We start from the raw sequence: 11,326 nt of genomic DNA on the forward strand, positions 1-11,326 counted from the left end.
ACACACACACACACACACACACACACACACACACACACACACACGCACACACACACACACACACACACACTCACACACACACACACTCACACACACACAAACACACACACACACACACACACACACACACACACACACACACACACACACACACACACACTCACACACACACACACACACACACACACACACACACACACACACACACACACACACACACACTCACACACACACACACACACACACACACACACACACACACACACACACACACACACACACACACACACACACACACACACACACACACACACACACACACACACACACATCGAGAATCAAGACTGACCCGAAACTGTTGTATAGCCACATCAGGAGGAAGACAACAGTCAAAGACCAGGTGATCAGATTAAGGACAGAAGGTGGAGAACTCACAAGAAATGATCAGGAGGTATGTGAGGAGCTGAACAGGAGATTTAAGGAAGTTTTTACAGTAGAGACAGGAAGGGCTGTGGGAAGACAGCACAGAAGGGAACATCAAGAGGGAATATACCAACAAGTGTTGGATGACATACGAACAACTGAGGAGGAGGTGAAGAAGCTCTTAAGTGACCTTGACACCTCAAAGGCGATGGGACCGGACAACATCTCCCCATGGGTCCTTAGAGAAGGAGCAGAGATGCTGTGCGTGCCTCTAACCACAATCTTCAACACATCCCTTGAAACTGGGCAACTACCTGAGAAATGGAAGACAGCTAATGTAGTCCCCATATTTAAGAAAGGAAACAGAAACGAGGCACTAAACTACAGACCTGTGTCTCTGACATGTATTGTGTGCAAAGTCATGGAGAAGATTATCAGGAGGAGAGTGGTCGAACACCTGGAAAGGAACAAGATTATAAATGAAAACCAGCATGGGTTCATGGAAGGCAAATCTTGTATCGTAAACCTCCTGGAGTTTTATGACAAGGTAACAGAAGACACGAGAGAGAGGGGTGGGTAGATTGCGTTTTCCTAGACTGCAGGAAGGCCTTTGACACAGTTCCCCACAAGAGATTAGTGCAGAAGCTGGAGGATCAGGCGCACGTAAAAGGGAGGGCACTGCAATGGATAAGGGAATACCTGACAGGGAGGCAGCAACGAGTCATGGTACGTGAAGAGGTATCACAGTGGGCGCCTGTTACGAGCGGGGTCCCACAGGGGTCAGTTCTAGGACCAGTGCTATTTTTGATATATGTGAACGACATGATGGACGGAATAGACTCTGAAGTGTCCCTGTTCGCAGATGACGTGAAGTTGATGAGAAGAATTAAATCGGACGAGGATGAGGCAGGACTGCAAAGAGACCTGGACAGGCTGGACATGTGGTCCAGCAACTGGCTTCTCGAATTCAATCCAGCCAAATGCAAAGTCATGAAGATTGGGGAGGGGCAAAGAAGACCGCAGACAGAGTATAGGCTAGGTGGACAAAGACTACAGACCTCACTCAGGGAGAAAGACCTTGGGGTGACCATAACACCGAGCACATCACCGGAGGCACACATCAACCAAATAACTGCTGCAGCATACGGGCGCCTGGCAAACCTGAGAATAGCGTTCCGATACCTTAATAAGGAATCGTTCAAGACACTGTACACTGTGTATGTTAGGCCCATACTGGAGTATGCAGCACCAGTCTGGAACCCACACCTGGTCAAGCACGTCAAGAAGTTAGAGAAAGTACAAAGGTTTGCAATAAGGCTAGTCCCAGAGCTCAAGGGAATGTCGTACGAGGAAAGGTTAAGGGAAATCGGACTGACGACACTGGAGGACAGAAGGGTCAGGGAGACATGATAACGACATACAAGATACTGCGGGGAATAGACAAGGTGGACAGAGATAGGATGTTCCAGAGAGGGGACACAGGGACAAGGGGTCACAACTGGAAGCTGAAGACTCAGACGAGTCACAGGGACGTTAGGAAGTATTTCTTCAGTCATAGAGTTGTCAGCAAGTGGAATAGCCTAGCAAGTGAAGTAGTGGAGGCAGGAACCATACATAGTTTTAAGAAGAGGTATGACAAAGCTCAGGAAGCAGAGAGAGAGAGGATCCAGTAGCGATCAGTGAAGAGGCGGGGCCAGGAGCTGAGTCTCGACCCCTGCAACCACAATTAGGTGAGTACAATTAGGTGAGTACACACACACACACATACACACACACACACACACACACACACACACACGCACACACACACACACACACACACACACACACACACACACACACACACACACACACACACACACACACACACACACACACCACACACACACCACACACACACACACACACACACACACACACACACACACACACACACACACACACACACACCTAGAGCAAACAGAATCTCTCATAAATCATAAGCAGAGCTTAACACACAGGGATTCATGGCTCACAAGACTTAAGAACTACTCTAGTGGATTAGACAGAGAAGTGATTGATGAGCGAACTTCCAATTCCTGTAGTATATAAAAATAGTCTATATTATAGTACAACACAGCTAAAAAGTGTAGTCTAATGGTTATTATAACCTAATTTTTAATGGGAGGGCCGGTAAGCCAGCGGAAGGCCTCGGTCAAATGACCAAAAGCTCCAGCTGCGGGTCATCATATGACTAAGTGCCGCGTCAGGAAACACTTGTCCTGTTTCCTGACAGACCTTACCTAATCTACCTCACTACACATGCTGGAGACACTGGTTGGAGGTGGCAAGCAGAATACTAACCATGGATACAGGATTACATGAGAGAAAATGATGAGTTAGAGTGAAGGATTAAACGCGAGGAGCGAATGTAACTAGCGGAGTCCTCTAAGGGCCCTTACTAGGCCTCTTACTGTTCCTATATGCATGCGACCTGTTAGTGCGGGCCAGACAGTTGCATATCTATGCTCTTGGACGATAGAAAAGACGACTCAGATGCAAGCAGGAGTGGACAGCAGGAAACCGCAAGTATACCTGTCTAATGAGACTACAGCACTGGTCGAGTTAGTGGCTACAAGAGGTCAGTCACAAGTGTAAAACTTGTCAGCTGGGTCAGGAGATTCCAGCACGCTGTGGGAATGCCAGGGGAGAGATGCGTCTATATACCGCAAAATCCCTATCACAGACACCCAGTTCATTAATCTTATCATCTCCATTAGAAACTGAATAGACAGTAATCGAGAGAATCGAATGCAACAATAAATTCTTGGAGAAGATATAACCCCTTGGGGCAGGAGAGTAGTGTATCACCCTACATTTTCACAGGGGATCCTCTTCAAGGGGGGCTCCTTGGCGTGGTGAAGAGGCTCTTGGTCTGAGGAATTAGCCCTGTCGGTCTTCTTCCTCAGACCGAACCTAATTACCCCCCATTCTCCCCTCCCCTATCCCATCCTCCCCATCCTCCCCTTTTTCCATTCCTCCTCCTCCTCCTCACCCCTCCCTTTTGCCCTTCCTCTTTTTAGCCTTCATGATTTCTCCCACAGGCGCGCTAGTTCCTAGGTAGGGGAAAGGACACCGGGGTCGATCCCATTCCGTTGAGGTTTCTTGGCGGTGGCGTAGTTTGCCGTGGAATCTGGATTGCCTAGGGATGTCCCGATCCCTCTCCGGTATCCCGGAGTAGCTTTGGGTGTCTTTTGGGCGACGGGTGTATCTCTGGAAGCCACCTTTCGGATTCCGGGGGTGGTGGCTGAAGGAGGTATGCTTTGTGGCGGATATCCGGCCGCCCTCTCTTTTGTCCACCGAGGTAGCTCGGCAGATGTGAGGTTGCTATCCCGGATTGCTGGTTTACTGGCATGAAGGGTAGGGTATGGCACGGGTTCCATGCTGCATCTGCGCTACTAGCGGTGTCGAGTCCTCTTGGGCGCGGAGGGAGATTTCCGGCCCTTTCATTCCTCCTGGGAACTATTCCTCCCCGCTCCCCCCTTTTTTTATTCTTTTTTTTGTTTTTATTTTCTTTTCTTCTTTCTTTTTTTTTCTTAAAAACAAAAAGCAAAGGAGTAACCTAACCATGGCAGCCCTAGTCCATGAAACCACTACCCCCGGGCCCCTTCTTGATACCGCACCCCATTCTGACCCTGCCTTGTGTTTAGACCACTCTTCGGACACTCCTGATACCCCTGTACCTCTTGCTGGTGCTGTTTCCTCACCCGCTTCAGGTACCGGGGCTTCGACTGACTCCTTCGATTTGTCTGAACTCCGCTCTCCTTTGACTATGCTTCCGGCTTCTCCCTCTACGGTACGGCAATTTTCGAATCGCCCACCCATTTCATGCCGGACCAACTCCGGTCCTACTCCTAAACGCCAACGTCAATCTCCTGATGATGCTCCGTCGTTACCTTCCCATTCTACTCGGAAACGACCGACACGTCAAGCACTCCCTCTCCACGCTCAGTTTCGGACCACACAATGGACTAAATTCTTTACTTTAAGACCAACTTCTTCTTCTGCCTACCTTTCTGACCATAGTATTGCCAAAGCGCTCCTGCGTCATGTTGGCAGAGATATTTCATTTCACGCTCTCAAGAGCGGTACGCGCATCGTCACTGTCCAGAATGCTACCCAAGCTCATGATCTTTCTCTCCTTTCGAATATCGATACTACTCCTATCACTATTGAAAAACATCTTTCTCTCAATTCTTGTAGTGGTACTGTCATTCTGCCCCATACCATAGTCCAACAGAATTTCCAGTCATGTGGCAATGACATTTTTGAACAGCTGGAACTCCAGGATCTCCCAATCCTCAAAGTAGACACTTATGTCCTTCCTGCCCGGGGGCGGAGACGTTACCCTTGCAATGTGGCTCGTTTAACTTTTGACAACCGAGAACTCCCGTCCTCTGTATATGTCGCGGGACATCGGTTACAAGTTCGAAAGGTGATACCTACACCGCAACAATGTAGAAATTGCTGGCGTTTTGGTCACCCAGCGAAATATTGCAGATCTATGGCCGAATGCCCAGTCTGTGGTGCCGACAACCATTCTAATACATCTTGCAGTCAACCTCCATCTTGCCTTAATTGTAATGAAGCTCACCCTTCGTACTCCCGCCGTTGCCAGGTCTACTTAAATGAACGTGAAATCCGTTGCCTCAAAGAGGCAGAAGGTCTCCCTTATGCTATGGCAGTTACTCATCTCCGCCTCCAAGGGAGACTACCCCGTGTTTCTTATTCTCGTGTTTCCAAACATCCCCCCACTTCTGGGGTCCCATCTTCTGCAGCCTCCTCTGTTGTTACCCCTCCCATAGCCATTACGGCATCTAATCCTTTTGCTGTCCTTGGCTCTGACGTCCCGACTACAACTCAGTCTGTTCTCACATCTTCGCGTCCTTCCTCACAAGCCCCAGTATCGACAAGACCTCGTACGACACCTAATACCAATCGCCCCTCTACTCAGAAGTCCAAAAAATCCACATTGCTCAAATCTTCTTTGCCCCTTCCTTCCCTTCTTCCACCTCCACACGTTACCTTTCCAGTCTCTGTACCTAGTTCTTCCCCTCTCTCTGGCTCTATTACAAGTGTGGAGATTCACCCTCCTCCTCGTACTATGCCTTCCACCCCCGTCCCCTCCCAAGTTTCTCCCTCTTCTGTCACCTCCCAGGTTTCTACCTCTTCTGTCCCCCCCCACACTTCATCTCCAGTCCCTTACACTTTTCCCTCCCCCTCTACTTTGGTACAGTCCATTACTGTCCCAATCTTTACTCACCCTCCTCCTCCTATCTCCAATATGGTTTCCCATACATCTTTGAATTCAGAAACACTTGAAGCCATTTCAGAATATATTGCAGAGACTAAACCTTCAATGGACACTGATTCACTTCCTGTTCCTTCTCTTCCCTCTCCTCCATCTTCACAACCCCATTCTTCGCAACGCTCCGTTCCTTCGCTACTTGAACATCTTCCAATGCCACCACACGTTGACTTTTCTAACCCCTCTAGTCCGTAGGTGCCTTTACCTACAGATTCCTGATATTTTCTTCATCGCCAATCATGGCCTATTTACAGTGGAATATCCGCGGCCTCAGGGGTAATCGGGGTGAGCTTCAGATGTTGCTTTCCAGGTTTTCCCCTGTTGGTGCTTGCTTACAAGAACCAAAATTACACTCGGCTGTTTTCCAACCTATCTCAGGCTATAATTTATTGTATTCTTCGGATCCTTTCTCAGATGGGACCTTTAATGAAAGTGCCCTTCTTCTACGCAATGATATTCCGTACTGTCAACTATTTGTCCATACCTCGCTGCATTACACTGCAGCCCGTATCCACTTGAATAAGTGGTTTACAATATGTTCTTTATATCTCTCTCCTTCTCGAGCATTTTCTATCCCAGACTTTGCCTTTCTTGTTTCATCCTTACCACCACCACTTCTGTTGCTTGGTGATTTTAATGCCCACCATTTCCTCTGGGGGGGGTCTCATTGTGACTCACGTGGCATTCAGTTGGAGGCTTTTCTTGCCTCTCACCCCCTCCATGTTTTAAATACGGGTACTCCCACCCATTTTGATCCTCGTACTCATACTCTCTCTTGCATCGATCTATCAGTCTGCTCTTCCTCCACTGCACTAGACTTCACCTGGTCTGTTCTACCAGACTTACATGACAGCGATCATTTTCCGATCATTCTTACTTCTCCTTCCTATTCACCACCTTCCCGTAGCCCTCGCTGGCAATTTGATCGGGCAAATTGGGATCTTTACACACACCTCACTGCTTTTAGTGAGGTTCCTTCTTCATCCTCCATTGATGAGCTCCTACACATCTTCTCGACATCAGTTTATACCGCAGCTTCTCATTCTATACCCCAAACCTCAGGCAGGCATTCTCAGAAGTGCGTGCCTTGGTGGTCTCCTGCTTGTGCTCGTGCAGTACGTTTGAAACGTGCTGCATGGGGCAGGTACCGGTACAATAGAACCGCTGAGAGACTTGTTGATTTTAAGCAGAAGCGTGCGATCGCTCGCCGTGTCATCCGTGAAGCTAAACGCACTTGTTGGCGAGACTATGTTTCCACCATCACCTCTGCTTCTTCTATGAGTGCAGTCTGGAAAAAAGTGAGGAAATTGAGTGGTAAATACTCTCCTGACCCGGCTCCTGGTCTACGGGTCACTGGTGTTGATATAGCAAACCCTCTCGACGTTGCCATTGAACGTGGCACACATCTGGTCCGTATTTCCCGAGGGCTCCATCTATGCCCCTCGTTTCTTTCCTCAAAGTCTGCCAGAGAGTTAGTACCCTTGGACTTTTCTTCTCTCGGAGAAGAACAGTATAATGTGCCTTTTACACTTCAAGAACTGGAGGCAACGCTCTCAGCTTGCCGATCATCGGCAGCTGGGCCTGATGACATTCATATTCGTATGTTACAACATTTACATCGGTCAGCCCTTGTAGTCCTCTTACACCTCTTCAATCTTATTTGGGCACAAGGAGTTCTTCCCCAGCTGTGGAAATCTGCCATTGTTCTCCCTTTCCGCAAACCGGGTACTACAGGACATGATGCCTCCCACTATCGCCCCATCGCTCTTACAAGTGCAGTTTGCAAAGTGATGGAACGCCTCGTAAATCGACGTTTAATGTGGTATTTAGAGACTCACAACAGTCTCTCCGCTAGTCAATATGGCTTTCGTCAGGGTCGTTCTACCATAGACCCCTTACTACGCTTGGATACGTATGTTCGTAATGCCTTTGCGAATAATCACTCAGTTATTGCCATATTTTTTGACCTTGAGAAGGCATATGACACAACTTGGAGGTATAATATTCTGGCCCAGGCCCATTCCTTAGGCCTCCGAGGCAATCTACCATCCTTCCTTAAGAACTTTTTAACTGACAGACATTTCCGTGTTCGAGTCAATAATGTTCTTTCCCCGGACTTCGTCCAAGCTGAAGGTGTCCCTCAGGGATGTGTTCTAAGCACAACACTTTTTCTCCTTGCTATAAATGATTTGGCCTCTGTTCTTCCACCCAATATTTGGTCATCACTCTATGTTGATGACTTCGCTATTGCTTGTGCAGGCGCTGACTGTCACCTTATTGCAGTTTCTCTCCAGCATGCGGTCGACCGTGTTTCCACTTGGGCCACCACACATGGGTTTAAATTTTCAAGTACCAAAACTCACCAAATTACTTTCACTAGACGCTCTGTTATCTCCGATCATCCTTTGTATCTCTATGGCTCCCGTATCCCCGAACGTGATACAGTCAGGTTTCTAGGCCTTCTCTTTGACCGTCGGTTAACCTGGAAACCTCACATTACCTCTCTGAAGGCAACTTGTCACAGCCGGCTAAACCTTCTTAAAACCCTTGCTCATCTTTCCTGGGGAGCTGATCGTCGAACTCTGCTTCGCCTACATTCAGCCCTCGTTTTATCGAAACTCGATTATGGTGACCAGATTTATTCCGCGGCCTCTCCTGCTACTCTCTCTAGCCTTAACTCTATCCATCACCAAGGCTTACGTTTGTGCCTTGGTGCTTTTCGCTCTTCCCCTGTTGAGAGCCTCTATACAGAAGCAAATGTTCCATCCTTGTCTGATCGCCGTGATGCCCATTGCCTTCGTTACTATGTACGCTCTCACGATCTACACAATCCTTCCATTTATAGAATGGTCACCGATATTAGTAGACATTCTTTATTCGTTCGCCGCCCCTGTTTGCTCCGTCCCTTTTCTCTTCGCCTACTTTCACTCTTGTCTTCCCTTCAGTTACCACCTTTATATGTTCATGTAGCATCTCACTTTTCCCTACCCCCCTGGGAAGTTCCAGCTGTTCGGGTCTGTTCTTTCTCACTCCCTTGCTCGAAAGCTCAACTGCCTACGGTGGCTTCCCGCTCTCTTTTTCTTGATCACTTCCACTCTCATTCTCATGCCACCGCTGTGTACACAGATGGCTCTAAGTCTTCAGACGGCGTCGGATTCGCAGCAGTGTTTCCGGACAGCGTCGTACGAGGGCATTTACTATCTTCAGCTAGCATTTTTACTGCTGAACTGTATGCCATTCTTGCAGCACTTATTCGTATCGCATCTATGCCTGTGTCATCATTTGTAGTAGTCTCAGACTCCCTTAGTGCTCTACAGGCTATACGAAAATTTGATACATCTCATCCCCTAGTTCTCCGTATCCAACTTTGGCTACGCCGTATCTCTACCAAACATAAAGATATTGTTTTTTGTTGGGTCCCTGGTCATGTCGACGTACAGGGCAATGAACAGGCAGACACTGCTGCACGGTCAGCAGTATATGACCTACCAATTTCCTATCGAGGTGTTCCATTTCTGGACTATTTTGCTGCAATAGCTACCCACCTTCGCACCCGTTGGCAACAACGTTGGTCAACTCTGCTCGGTAACAAACTTCATTCTATTAAACCGAGCATAGGTTACTGGCCGTCTTCTTGTCATCAGTGCCGAGGTTGGGAGACCACTCTCTCCCGCCTTCGCATTGGCCACACTCGTCTTACTCATGGGTATCTCATGGAGAGGCACCCTGTTCCTCTCTGTGAGCAGTGTCAAGTTCCAGTATCGATTAGCCACATTCTGTTAGACTGCCCTCTCTATCAACGAGCACGCAGAATTTACCTCCAACGTCGTCTTCGTTCTCCTACTCTCTCTTTACCTTCCCTTCTTGCTGATGGACCCTCCTTTAATCCTGACTCTCTCATTGACTTCTTGACAACGACTGATTTACTCCACAAACTCTGATGATACTTTTCGCACTCCCCTCAGCCCTTTCTGGTTCAGTCTCTTGCTGCCCTTTACCCTTTCACCATCCACTGCCCCGCTGTTATCCGTAACCTGTTGCTCATCCATCTCCCTTTTGCCACCTGATGCCCTCGCTTCCTTCCTGCCCTGCAGCGCTGTATAGTCCTTGTGGCTTAGCGCTTCTTTTTGATTATAATAATAATAATTCACAGGGGATGCCTTGAGGTGGGGGAATGGCTTTTGGTGTGAGGAACTGGAGTTGCCCTTTTTGATCAAACCTGAGGACTTCCCATTCCCCAGGTGCTGTATAGGCCTTATGGGGGTTAGCGTTTTCCCATGAATATATATACCAAACCCATTTAACCTGAGGTGCAGAATAACATGAGTGATATTAGATAGGTTGGTCAGTCCTGGAGGAGGCAGCACCAATGTGGAACCCTCACCTATACAGACAGCAATAGAGCTTGAGGAATGTAACAGATATGCCCCAATGTGGCAGTGGGGATGCCAGGACTGAGCCGCAGAGGAAAAACCCTTGAAGGTAGAGTGCCTGCATTTATGCAGTGAGGAGGACAATGTTTGCAGAGAATTCTTCATTACGATCTTTCGCCCGAGGACTGCACTTTATGTAAACACAAACTCCCAAAGATAAACTACAGAGCAAAACAAGGGAAGCACACACTGGTGGGTTCCATTGCTCGTGTTGTACATGGTTTATATAATATAAATGTTTCCTGGAGTCCTGCCTCCGCGCCAGGAAGAACGGAAGACTGTGTGAATATGTTTGAAGACTTTGTAAAGATGCTATGCCCAATAATACAGTAGTTTTATATCAGTATGCCCTGTGTGCTTGTAAATATACTACATATTTAAATATTAGTGTCAAAACGTTTCTCATGTACGTTATGCCATAATGCATATTTTGCTTTTGCAAAACTTAATAGGAAACTTCAGTATTTTTCTTGTATAAACTTGTTTACTTTAGGGAAGTGAAGGTATAACCCCTAAATAGACCTTTTCCAGACCTTTATGTACGTATTTCATGGTCTTTCTTGCCTCAGGGAAGTAAAAGTATAACCTTTAAATAGACCCTTTCCAGACCTTTATGTACGTGTTGCATTGCCTTTCTTGCCTCAGGGAAGTAAAAGTATAACCTTTAAATAGACCCTTTCCAGACCTTTATGTACGTATTTCATGGCCTTTCTTGCCTCAGGGAAGTAAAGGTGTAGCCTCGAGATTCCTAACGGACCTACGTATTGCGAACTGGTAAAAAAAGAAGTAAGTAATTCTGTTGCGTCTCTTGCAACACCTAGTACAAAGAAAACGTATTTGGATGAGGCGAGAAAAAAAATCGACTGTTTGCATATTGGTGATTGATTGTGTAGCTCACCAGCTGGAACGGATTGCTTATTCAACCTTTTTTTGTTGCTTTAAGCAACATTATAGAATATATTAATGTGTGTGATGTGTTGACGTCTGTTTAGTGGTGGCAGCGCATGTGCATGGGTGAAGTGTGCTATGTATGCGTGTATAAATGAGGAGTATGTTGTGCATGTGTGTGTGTGTGAGAAATGTGTTAATGTGGGTGTGAATAAGTTTGAGAAGCAATGCGGTG

The sequence above is a fragment of the Cherax quadricarinatus genome, chromosome 35 (assembly GCF_038502225.1).
Source record: "Cherax quadricarinatus isolate ZL_2023a chromosome 35, ASM3850222v1, whole genome shotgun sequence".
NCBI classification, from domain to species: Eukaryota; Metazoa; Arthropoda; class Malacostraca; order Decapoda; family Parastacidae; genus Cherax; species Cherax quadricarinatus.